Raw genomic sequence first — 13,725 nt, forward strand, 5'->3', positions numbered from 1 at the left:
TGTGTGTGTGTGTGTGTGTGTGTATTAAAAGCACCCCAAGATTTGGCTTTATTGTACCAATTTTGCAATCTAAATTTCAAATCACAAGCAAAAAAGAAGATAAGTAAAATGCAGTAACTTCTTATGTATACTTATAGACACATACACATATGCTCATTGTCCCAGGAAGGTTCTCCATGCTTCTTTAGAAAGTTATTTAATCAAATCAATTTTGCAGGATGAGCATAATATTGCTAGAGGAGTTTAACATTGCAGGTGAATTTTAATAACCAAGCTCTAGTTTTAACACTTCTCCCTGTTTCACCTCAAAAAATAATTCCCTTTAATTTTTTTTAAAGATACTAGTTTTAATAGTATTATAGCTTAAAGATACTGGGGTATGCTGATGTTCATATATTATAACATATAAAAACTGTGAACTGATTGACTTGCTTGACTCTTCATTTCTAATCAGTATAGGGATTTAGATTACAGTTGAAATTATTTTCTTTCTCCTCTGAAATTAGAAATGAAACTTTTATAATTTAATTTTGGAGTTCTGTCATTTCACCTTAGTCAAGGACTCAATCTCTCTCTCCCCACGTCTTTTCCTCCCTCCCCACTTCCTGCCATGCTATGCCACCTGCCACCTTTGTCTTAAACACCTGGAATAGTTTTCTGTGTCAGATTCTACAGACAAATTCTTTTTTCAGTGCCAGATACCAAGAACTAACTTCATGAAAAGATAATTACATCCTCAGCTTCCTTTACTATTTTGTCTCACTTCACAGACCCATTTTTTTCTCATGAAAATCATATTCATATTAAATTGTAAGAAAATCTATAAAAGTACATGTCTATCAGATTTCTACTAATACCTTGCTTGTTTAAAAAACATTTTAAGCAGTTAAAGATGGGAGTTTATGTGAAAAGCAAATACATACTACCCACCTTACACATTTGCAGTATTTACAGACAATTATTTAAGCAAGTGTGTTTTTTGTTTGTTTTTTTTTTAGCAAGTATACTTTATATTGCTCCTAGTTTTCCTAATTTCTTGTGGATTATACTATTTTCAAACTTCACAAATCTAATCAATTACTTTTCTTCGTTTTCCCCTTCCTCCTACCCCCTCCTCCTCCTTCGTAATAAAGCCAAGGTAAAAACTTACCCATTAACATGGGTCAAAAAATAAAATTCTAAGTTAAGCATACCTAACCAGGGGAACTTATTCAAGTGATTCTAATACAAAGAAGGCATGCAGTCATAAAGAATCAAAGCACTGAATCTGAGAGACCATGATCTATTTCTACTGGTTCTGTAACAAATCTACTTTAGTTTTCATTTACTGATACTAGTGTACTTGGGGGGACAGAGATTGTACTGAATACTGAGTCTTTGGTATTAACCTACATCTCCATTTCAGTTTCTCAGACTAAGATGAGGGGCCTGCATTACAGAAAATATGCTGTGAGGATAAAGGGAGGTAAAATGATGCAAATGCATTTTGAAAAAAGAAAATGACACCTTTGCTGGTAGGAATGCAGACTGGTGCAGCCACTGTGGAGAACAGTATGGAATTTCCTCAAAAAAACTAAAAATGGAACTCCCATTTGACCCAATGATCCCACTTCTAGGAATATATCCCAAGAAACTTATATGACGAAACACCAAGAAAGGATATATGCACCCCTACGTACATAGCGGCACAATTTACCATAGCCAAGATTTGGAAACAGCCTAAGTGCCCATCAGCAGATGAGTGAATTAGAAAACTGTGGTACATATACACGATGCAATACTACGCTGCTGTAAAAAAGAAGGAATTCTTACCATTTGCAACAGCAAAAGTGATTTAAAAAAAGAAAATGACATACATTTTCCAGGATGCAAATCCAAACTACAATGAGATACCACCTCACACCTATTAGAATGGCTATTTATCAATAAGACAAGAAATAATAAATGTTGGAGAGGTTGTAAAGAAAAGGGAACCCTCACTCACTGCTGGTGGAAATGTAGACTGATACAGCCACTGTGGAAAACAGTTTGGCAATTCCTCAAAAAATTAAGAATAGGGTTACTGCCCTAGCTGGTTTGGCTCAGTGGATAGAGTATTGGCCTACAGAGTGAAGGGTCTCAGGTTCGATTCTGGTCAAGGGCACCTGCCTGAGTTGAGGCTCGATCCTCAGTAGGGAGTATGCAGGAGGTAGTGATCAATGATTCTTGCTCATCATTGATGTTTCTATTGCTCTCTCCCTCTCCCTCTCCCTTCCTCTCTGAAATAAATACAAATATACTGTATATATTTTTTTTAAAGAATAGGGTTACTATATGACCCAGCGATCCCTCTCCTGGGTATATACCCGAAAAATTTGAAATGAGGAGTCACTGTAGGGATTTTAGTGGAAGAATAATATGATGTAACATATTTGATAGGATTACTTTAGCCACTAGAATAGACTAGACAGGAGCAACAAGGGAAACTTAGAGATCTGATAAAATGTTATTGCATAATACAGATGAGAGAATGATATAGTTCAGACTATAGTGTAGAAAGTGAAAAGTGGTAAGGTTTTGGGTTATGAAGGTAGAAACAAACTAATTTTTTTCATAGGATAGATATGGAATGTATCAAAGAGGGAAAAGGAAAGTCAGTTCAAAGTTTTTTACACAACCAACTGGAAGATGGATTGGCCATGAATCAAGATGGCTGTGGGGGAACAGGCTTTGGGAGAAATATCAGGATCTAGCCTCAGGCATGTTGAGTTTGAAATGTCTGTTATATAACTGGAAGTGATAAGTAAGTCATTGGAATATGAGTGTGGATTTGGGGGAAAATCTGAACTAAAGAGAAAAGTTTGGATTCTCTATCATCTAGGTGGCATTCAAAGACAGCAGACTAGATTAGATTGCCCTGGGAGTGAGTACAGATAATGGTTAGCATACCAAGAACAGAATCAAAATCTTGAGGACTCTAACAGTCATAAGTTGGGGAAAGTAGGAGGAACTAGAAAAGGAGACAGAAGGAAAAAAAATCAGGAGCATCTGGCATTTTTGCAACCACAAAGGAAAGCATTAATCTAATGTTAATAGGTCAACTAAATTGAAGACTGTGAACTATCATAGGATTTAGCAAAATGAGATCATTTTACTTTGATTAAGAGCAGATAAAAGTGTAGTGAGAGTAAAGAGGAAGGAAAGAGAAGAATTGAAGACAGAATATAGACTTATTTTTTAGACAAAGTTTCTACAAAATGTAGCAAAAAATTGGGCAGTAGCTGACGGGAAATAAATTATGACCCTATTAGTTTACTGTTAATGCAGGAAAAGAGCTATTTTAGAAATGCTAAAGAATTACAAAGTAATTGCACTGAATATATAAAGTATAAACAATATTTCACAATGTTAAGTAGTGACTAATATTGGTCTCAGTAGAGATTGGTGAGTGTACAGCAATGGAAGAAATGCAAAATCATCAAATTTTATGAATTAGATTAAAAACACACTCAAGTGTGGAAGGTAGAAAGACTTTTAAAAAGTTTTTCACTATATTATGTCTAGCTTTAAAATTACAACAGAGAATGGATTTATCAACATGACAATTATTTTATACATGCCTGGGGGGGGGGGAATTCAGAAATCACGGGAGATAATATAGCTTGCTTCTGTTATTCAGAGATTAAATGTCAAGACCAGAAATTGGTTCCTTATTATTATTTCAACAGAATTTTATTGCTATCCCCTCATGAAGGACTATCTAAAATATCCTCAAGAATTGTTTAAAAAGCATTTCTTATGAAGAGCTAAATTTTTATTTACATATAACATGCAATTTTAAAAGGAACTTGTTTAAATTTTTTCTCTAAAATAGTTTGTTATATACTAATATTCATAAATTACAAATAGAAATTTACTTTTGAATATTGACATTTTTATCTTCTAGCTATAAGTAGAAATATCATTTTATTTATGTGATTAAATATCCTGCATATTCTAGCACAGAAACAATTTTAAGATAAATGTTTATAGGATCAATTATTGATCACATATCTGCTATGAACTATTTTAATTTATATTATCTATTTGATTTCATTTGATCTTTATAACAACTTACATGGTAAGAACTATGATTATTTTTATTTTACAAATGAGAAAACAAATTTAGAGAGGATAACTCATTATGATACAGTGTCAGAGCTATACTTTGAACAAATAGGTATAGATACCCTGCCACTTTGAAAACCAACAAAATTTCATTATGACATTGCCTAGACTCATATACACAGAACAGTAATTAAATGTAATCACAAATAATTACATATGCAATATTTATTATATTGTATAACTAGTCTATGTATTGGCTATATTAGCTACTAATATCAGTTATTTCTTTTCATGTAAAAGTATTTCACAAACTGTCTTGCAAAATCTACTATTTTCCCCTTCTAATTTGAGCCATTCAGTGGACATGGGACATTCAAATTCACTATCTTGTTGAGGCTCCTTGAGAATGTCACCAAAAAGGATGCATTGCAACCTGTGTATGTGGTTACAATAATAAACTAAATCACTTCAAAAGTGCATTATCCTTTAACTTCATACAGTGCATACTACCACGTGGTGCTTGTGTAGAGTATACTATATTATGAAGTGACTGCCAGTAAAGGCTGGAAGTTAGTGCTTCCAATGTATATATTTATTTATTTAATGGAGATGCACAAGAATATGCTATGAACCACCCTTTATCAGCTCTCACCCAAAGGAGGAGATAAATCTTCTTGTCAATATAGGCTATCACAGGATTAGTTTTTTTTTTTTGTAAAAAAACAACAACAAAACACCTCATTTATCACAAAGCATAGACAGTAAAAACTCCATAGACAGAGGAAATTATGAACTCGATCCGATTATCTAGTAAAACAGACAGCCCACAATTGAACAGATTATTGTAGGTAAGTAGAGACTTTGGTAAATGAGTGTATAATGGCACAATATATAATGTTTACAATTTTATCAAGGACATATTAAAAATTACATCTCTTTTTTTTCATAAAATTGTAAACTTTGGAAGAGCAGAGCCACTGTCTTATTCTTATGAATATCTGGAATTAAGTAGAATCAGATAGTAAATGTTTTCTTAAACAAATTTCTTAAAACAAACCAAGAAATTTCAGAGGCAACAAAGCAACAGATGTCTCAGTTTGAGGTCGCAGCTGATCTGGACAAAGAACTGTCCCTTAGCCACACTACTAAGACTTCCTATGAAGGAGCTGGAGAGACACAAAACTCCCTTCATATCCTTTGTTTTGTGCAGCATAATGATGTCTATTACAATGAATACAGTTCTCATTTCTAAAAGTAATTTCAGTTACACTATGAACTCTTGTTTTATTGACCTCATAAAGCCTCAATTCAAGAGACACTTTAGAAATTTTTATATACATCAGCTTAAATTTATGGGACCTTCACATTCTTATAAAAAGTAAGCATTGCAAGCCTCAAATGACAAAAAATTGATTAAATGTTGCAGTGAGATTACAAAATACATGATGTCTTTAAAATAAAAATATCGTAAGTATTCCATCAATCATAACTATAATAACTTGAATGCCAGGCACTGTGCTCATTGCCTCACATACATGATCACATTTCATACCTGCAACATACCTATGAGCTAAGTATAAATATCACCAAATTATGTAGCTGGAAGAAGTTAGGGCCAGAATGAGGTGCCCAGGCTGCCTGACTTCATAGCCTGGTCTTTAATCAATAGGATATCAGATAAAATATTAGGGTTTTTTCAATCCTCATATACGGAGTCCATCTGTCTCTAAAGAACATCTATAAGCACAGAATTATTATACCAGAAATACATAAACACCCAGCACACTAGTAGAATTTGTAGGTATACCGATACCATCCTCAACTAACCTACAACATAAGCACCCAAATCCTCAAGGCAGAAAAGAACAATTATTTCAAAGTAAAACCCATGGAATGGTAACAAATCAAATAGCATTTTTTTTCTACTGGTGTTTAATCTTGTAGAAAACAGCTACTTGTGTTTTTATTTTAATAACCCTCTTAGCCGTTAGATTGGATATTATCATAAAAAATCACCCTGAATTCAAATGCTGATAAATCTAGACAATGAGTTGGGAATAGGAAATCATTATCTGTGCACATCCTATTATTGACATAATCATCTTCCTTTGTCATGTAGATTTATTTCTTCAACCCTTGCATCATAGTATAATGAAAACATTCAAGAATTACTAGATTCATTATGATGGAGACTTTGTTATGGGGTCATAACTACTATTTTCTGTTTCCCTGGAGTTGTAAAGAGATTAAGGCATTTGTGAACTACACAGCTGTTGAGCAGAGAGGGATTAATGATGCTCACTTAAGTGAAACTGCTGACTACATCTGAAAGCTGTGCAGGTATTATAAAATGGCATCAAAAAAATAAAACGGGCTGAAACAAACAAGTAATTTCTCACTCCAAGCCTCAGACTTCACTAAAGCATCAGTGAGATCCTTTCTTTTTGTGGATCAAAGGCAAAGTTATTGTTTTAATTATTGCTATGGAATTATACAGTAGAAGAAAAATAACTGCTAAAAATATAGAACAAAAGTTTCTACCTGATCCTTTCTTCCAAAGGCTGGAGTACATACAGAAAGGCTGGGATAAGTGCCAAATGCCAAACTCAGTAGCTAATGTTGGAGAAATCAAAAGGGCAGGGAACCGCATGAATTGCACTCAAATGCTTCTGACAGTGTTTGAGTACATGTTATCTAGTACAATACCTGGAACATTCCTTTTCCTAATGTATGCACATCCCACATTTTCTTCCCTACACATGATATTGTCATGACCTTCTGGTCTCTGAATGATCATTCTCTTAAGAAGGCATCTTGGCAGCAGAAAAAAATGAGGGGATATGTTGTGATCCCCATGTAGAATGGGTAAGATAACAATCACATTTTATTCAAATAGTATCATATATTTGTTATTTTATTTTAGTGTAAAACATTCAACACTGCATTATTTGGTTTACTCCCAACATCGCTTTCTATTCCTGTCTTTTCCCATAAAGTTTAAAATTACTCATTCAAGGATCCTTCTTTCAGTTTGAAAGACCTTGATCAGAGTTATCAGGAAAATATCACCATATTTGAAACTAACAAATTGGGCTTTGAAATCATCTTTCAGCTAATGTTGTGGACAAAATATCCACAAATACATTTTTTCAATGAATTTTTGGGAAGAGGCAGTTTTTTAGGAAACCACAGACTCTATTGTGAACCTGGAACTTATAAACATTATTAAAATCAAAATATGCTTAACAAAAAGAGTCTTTGGGGCTTGAAATAAGTGGAGACTTTTTGTGCCTGGGCATGGGATTTTTATTATTTTTAATTTGATTTATCTTAATGTTTTTACATATTTTTAGTTATATTTCTGCTCAATTTGAAAAACTTTTATTTTAGCTCCTTGTGCACAAAAAACTGGTGCCAGAATTATTGGCATTTTATTATTTATAGTTTTATTTATTCACTTTTCTATATGAATCTTTGTAAGCTGGTTTAACTCATGTTTTTCAAGTAAAGAAAACATAAGTTAAATATTGACTATTCTAGTATCCTGGTTAGTTATGGTGGAAAAAATTCTTTAGAGATTGTTTACCCCAATATATCAATTTACAGGTAAGGAAATTGAGACCAGACCCATTAGGGTTTGGAACAAATATATGTTAGGAAAATCCAACACACAAACCCAAATTTTCAGACTTTAATTTTATCATTTTTAAAATTTTAGTGAACAATGTAACTGTGAGCTTCTGCTTTACATATTTTTTTCACAATGTAATTTCCATCACATAATGGAAATATATTGAGTTGCATTATTCAGTACATATTCCTGAGACTCAAATTAAATGCACACACTAAAATTCAATGGCATTATCAAGACATTTATTCTGGTAGAATTAAAGTAGCATGGTTTAAAAGATTCCCAGAAATCTCTTTAAATTTATACCCTAGTTCTACTCTTTTGAAGTAAAAAAAGTTATATGAATGCACTTTCTTGGGTCACTGGAATAGCATCTGCTTATAGAAAGGAGCAAAGTGAATTTATGGAACTGGAAAATCAATGCAAAATTGATAGCAGAGAAATAGAATACATCTGGAGATACAATCTAAGTGGTCAAAGCAGTTCCAGGCCTGGGAAAAGGGAGTGGAGGGTAAGGTGTGGGAGTGGGGGTGGGGGGTAGTACAGGAAAGCCATAAGAACCGATCATATTTGGAAAGTTAGGTAATTCTTGAGATTCTGCATGAGCAGTGTATCTGTAATCTAAGGATATTATCTTGTGACAGAGATAAGGGATCTAGACAATGACTAAACCCAAAGGAGGAAGCATCATCTATTCCAAAAAGTATAACAGAAAGAAATAAAAAAAAATCTTTATATTTTAAAAAAAGATTATTAACCAGGGACCTAGTAACAAACTGAAATCTTATGCTTAGATTTTGTGAATATTTTCCCTTGGGGAATGAGAACCACATATGGCTTTCATTGGATAGTCAAGTAGGTCTTTAAAACAAAGAAATAAAATGAACTGCTGCACTGGGAAGAATAATTTTTCTATTAGGAAAGGACATTGGATCATGAAAAAGTAGCAGGAGGATCAGACACAAACAGCAATGACCAAGTGTTTAGGCAATATTTCCTAGCTATCTAGTTGTGTCATATACGTCACATAGAAAACCAATTATGGTAAGTTAGATTTACACAATGTTTTCCTATTGATTGATTACCTGAGGCTATTTTTATCCATGGAATTATAAGCAGTGGTGGCAAACAATTATAAGCTTATAAACCATGGATTGAGACCTTTATGGGGGAATATAAAACAGAAGCTTATGAATTTTTAGGAAGTAATTATCCTTTTTTCACAGAAGTCTTTAATTTCAGTGAAATAAAACAATGAGAAAAAGAAACTAAATGTGGAAGGAGACTCATCTCTAAATTAAATGTGTCATGTCTCAGGTGGCATCAGCTGCTCTTTAGACCACATTTACATTACCATAATGATCTCTACTTTCAAAGGTTTATTACCTTAATCAAAATATTCATTAGGAGGAAGAATCTTTATCCAAAGTTAAATCTTGCATGCACTTTTTTCATATTTAAGACCTACGTGAATTAATTTTTTTGATTTGTTTTGTTAATCCTCACCCGAGGAGGACACTTTTCCATTGATTTTTAGAGAGAGTGGAATGGAGGGGAAAGACAGAGAGAAACATCAATGTGAGAGAGACACATCAATTGGTTGCCTCCCACATGTGCCCAGACCAAGGCCAGGAATTGAGCCTGAAATCAAAGTACATGTCCTTGACCAGAATTGAGCCTATGACCCTTCAGTTTGAGGGCCAGTGCTCTATCCACAGAGCAAAACTGGCTAGGGCTAATTTTTAAATTTACATCAATAAAAACTAACAGTAAAAGGAAATTTTAAAAAACTGTGCTTGACACATATAAACGTCCTTGATTTTAGCTGTTATGAAAAAACTTGGACTTTTCACACTTAATTTACAAATATGTATTCTTAAATACATAAGGAGTGAAAAACAGTACAATAATGACCATTTTTATTAGTTTCTCTCTCCTAAAACCACATTAAATTAAAATCTTATTGTACTATTTTTACATAGTACATATGACAGATACACATGTCTAGATGTAAACCACAATCCTTTTAAAAGTTAGACTCCATTTGGATCAGTTTTGTAGGCTGCTACTCTTTGACAATTCAGAAATTCAACTGTCTTTTCTTGATTTGAAATTAACTGAAGCTAGAGGTGTTAGTGGGATCTACTATAATTAAGATAATTTATTCACTTATTCCTATATTGTGTTATCGAGACTCTATTCTAAACATCTGAAAATATTTTTAAAATTATTTGAGTGTTTACAGAATTATATTTCTACTAGGGGCCCAGTGCACGAATTCCTGTACCTTGATAGGAACTATGGGCTTCAAAGCTGCTGTGGGCACAGGGGTGGGTCTCAGCCCATCCTCCCCGCCCCTGCCCAGCCCTTCCTGCCTTGTCCCCTCTCTGCCTGCAGCCCTGCTCCCACCTCCGCCACTCCCATGCACTGACAGCGCCTGCCCCTCTCGCACTCACTGATGGCACAGAATGATTGGGGCCGGCACCAACAGCAGGTGCGAGCTGGCGGCTGCTGCCCCGACAGACCCTCAGGAGCAGGGGGAGGTGGAGAAGCCCTCAGGGGTGTTTGGGGCTGGCAGCCGCTGCTCTCACCCAATGATGGCGCTGAGTGATTGGGACTAGTGCCAGGCACTGGCTGCAGGCACGAGTGGGGCCCTGCTGGCAGTGGATGCGAGAGGCAGCTGCCAGCCCCGATCACTCCTCAGGAGTAGGATGAGGTGGAGAAGCCCCAGGGGCGATTGGGGCTGGCAGCTGCTGCTCCCACCCGCTGATGACTCCGGCAGCAGGTACAAGCCCCGGGCAGGACCATGGCATGCAGGAGCAAAGAATTTTCAGTAACCACCAGAGGCTCGCCCTGATGACAGCGACCGGCATGCTGTGGCCAATGCCTGCTATGTGCCGCGCTCTGCCACCTGCTGCCGATGCCCGCCATGTTCCGTGCACACCCCCTGGTGGTCAGCGCACGTCATAGCGACTGGTTGTTCGGTTGTTCAGTTGTTCCACCATTCGGTCTATTTGCATATTAGGGTTTTATATATATATACATGTAGATGTATTTTCAGAGTCTCAAAGAGTGATTTAGGTGAATATGGCAAAGACAAGTGCTCACAAAATATTTATTCTATGAGTGTCCCATTCTTTAATAGAGTACCTTTCATGTTTGGCCATATAACCAGTTCTGGGCAATGAGGCATGAGCATTTAACCCAGGGGCCACACGGTATCACAAGATTGTGGCACTTCCATCAGACTGGATTTCTGAGGATTATGTCGAATAGAATCCCTCACTGAGCTGTGTTGAACATGTAACATCAAGACAAAACAAAATGTTTAGTGTGATGTGCTACTGAGATTTTGGGGCTAATTGTATAACTGGTACTGTAACCAGTTATAGAAATAGGTAACAACCTAATAAAATTCTTGAACAACATTGTGTTGCCTTCGCATTTGGGCCATGGCTGTGAATAAATTGTTTTTGTGTTATGAAACGTTGGTGAGCTATATGACCTAATAGCAAATATTTGGTCCAAGTGTTGCCTATAATAGCTTTGAAGGTGGAATGTTCATTTTGGAGAAAAAAGGCTAGAAACAGAATCTTAGAGGTATATAAAAGTTGTTACTGATAATGATTTCAAGGTATCAAAACAAAGAATCAGTCAACAAGCCTACATGAAAGGGAATAGAAGGATCAGGAAATTGGAGTCAAAGTTGGAAAAGGGATAGGTTTTAAAAGGCTTCAATGCACAAAGACCCAAGCATATCTTTACATTTTAAAATATTGCAAGTGACGGTTCAGTTTTAATGCTGTGGCACACAATTAAAAAAGACAATAACAAACAAGCACACCTCTCAATTAAAGGGCCTCAGAGTAAAATCAGATTATGAGTAATGCCTTTCTACCTAAACCTGAGAGCTTCATTATAGCTTCAGTAAGCGAGAGAGGTAGATTTGAATTAACAAAGAAATAAAGATTTGAGAACTGCTAAGAAAGGACTTTGGGTATGCTTACTGACAATTGAACTTGTCTAAAATCAAATTAAATGGACATCTACTAAACTTCTGATTTTGTTTTGCAAAGAAACCAAAAAGACAGTGACCATCCCTAACCTCCCATGAGTCAATTCAGGACTGAGAGCTCCAACATCCAATGTGATCAAGGAGTGTACTAAAATATGGAGATTCATCCAGCATGTGGGGATAGGGGCTATGAGGAATAATGGGTACAGAACTTCATCCCAGAAAGTAAAAAAATCAGGGGTTAATCCAATTTTTTTACTGCTCCAGAGTGGGGGTTCTCCAAAATGTCTAGTCAGTAATCAACGTTTATAACAGCAACTAACATCTCTCTCCTTGTTTCCCTTGCTAGTAAAGAGCATGGTACTTATTCAGCTATCCTGTCTTGTTTCCACCATTGCATATTATGTTTTTGTGTGTGAAACTTCACATTTTTCAGTGGGGATCATTTGTCTTATTTAATTCTTAGTAATCTCTACCAGGAGGAACTGTATCTATACATATAAAGAGGTAATATGCTAATTGTCCGTTATGGTGTCCCTGTAACAACCAATTTGCATATTGACAGACCAGCAGGAGGCTGAGTGTGCAGCAGGGGGCAGGCAGCCAGAGCCAAGTTCCCGGGGGGGCTGAGGAGAGTGCCTGACAGGAGACCGGACTGCAAAGAAGGAAGAGGAAGCAGCCACGGGGAGCTCTTCCAATCCCCCTGCACGGACACCCTACCTCAGCCCCCGCACCCCTGAGGGGATGGACAGACACCCTATCCCAGCCCCCACACTCCCCGGGGGATGGGGAGGCTGACTGGACGGGGAGAAGACCCAGCCTCGGGGGTAGATGCAGCCCTCACCTCCGACTCCCGATCTCTTCCCCTGCCACCCCTGCAGGGACGCCCACAACAACAGCACACTGGCGACCACCTGTCAGCGCCCATGAGGCACCCAGGGCCCACGGCCTGGGCCCAGGCATGCCTCTCCTCCATACAACTCCAGACTTGGGTGGAGGCAGGCCTGAGTGGCCCCCCAGGGTCAGACCCTTCCCCCTGACAGCAGCAGTGCCATCTCCGCAGCGGAAGCACACTGATCGTCGCTGGGGGCTCGGCTAAACCTGCCCTTCTACCTCGCCTGGCTACACCCTGGCCCAGCACCCACCCCGCTCCAGGAGATTGCAGCCCCGTCCTGAGCAGGTACAGCTGCAAAACAGCCACGTACAATTTGCAGAATGGCGCCAAGCGGGAAGGTTTGACAGTTACTCCCCCTTTGGCCTCGCTGCCCCCCTAGCATCCCCCTAGTGCCCTGCCCCCCACCAGCGCCTCCAGGGATGACCACCACTACAGGGCTGCTGGCCAGAGCCTGCCCCTTCAAGGCCTCCGGAACCCTCTGCAAAGCTTCCATAGCTACAGTCTCAGGAAACAATCATGCCCTCCTCCCCTAATCAGCACCTGCTACCTGCGAGGGTACCCGTGGGCTTAAAAATAACAATCCCTTCTCATTTAGACATCACTTACTTGATGAAACATTTCTAGGTTTATTAGCTCAGAACCTCCTCATGACAACCCAGTGAGTTAGGTGGAGAAGAGATTACAATTTCCATGGTACATGCATATGTATTCAGAAATGAAGCTCAGAGAACAAAAGTGTCAAGCCCAGTGGTTCCCAAGGTGCAGCACACACCCCACAGGGGGGAACAATTTGGTTTTAAGTGGGGGCAATTTGAGAATGAGTTAACAGTGAATTTTTTGCATTTCTTATGGTTCTAGGGAGCCTCATCTACAGCGTATCTACACTAATAAAAGAGAAACATGCAAATTGATGTCACTCCACTACACCCACCAACCAAATCAGAGCGACTATGCAAATTAACCCAACAAAGATGGCAGTTAATTTGCATACACAGGTGCGGAGCAAAGACTGAAGGCTCTGGTCAGAGTGAAGACTGCAGACTGAAGACTGAAGAGGCTTGGCTTCTTCGCTGTGGCCGCAGTGGAGAAGCCAAGCCT

The 13,725-nt window shown here is 37.7% G+C and overlaps 1 protein-coding gene across 1 annotated transcript in view; it reads right to left on the reverse strand.

Moving 5' to 3' along the window:
- GALNTL6 (polypeptide N-acetylgalactosaminyltransferase-like 6) overlaps positions 1–13,725 on the reverse strand; it is a 612,339-nt gene that overhangs the window by 470,206 nt on the left and 128,408 nt on the right. The gene's annotated exons all lie outside the window — the stretch shown is intronic.

Source organism: Myotis brandtii, unplaced genomic scaffold (assembly GCF_000412655.1).
Source record: "Myotis brandtii unplaced genomic scaffold, ASM41265v1 scaffold733, whole genome shotgun sequence".
Lineage (NCBI taxonomy): Eukaryota > Metazoa > Chordata > Mammalia > Chiroptera > Vespertilionidae > Myotis > Myotis brandtii.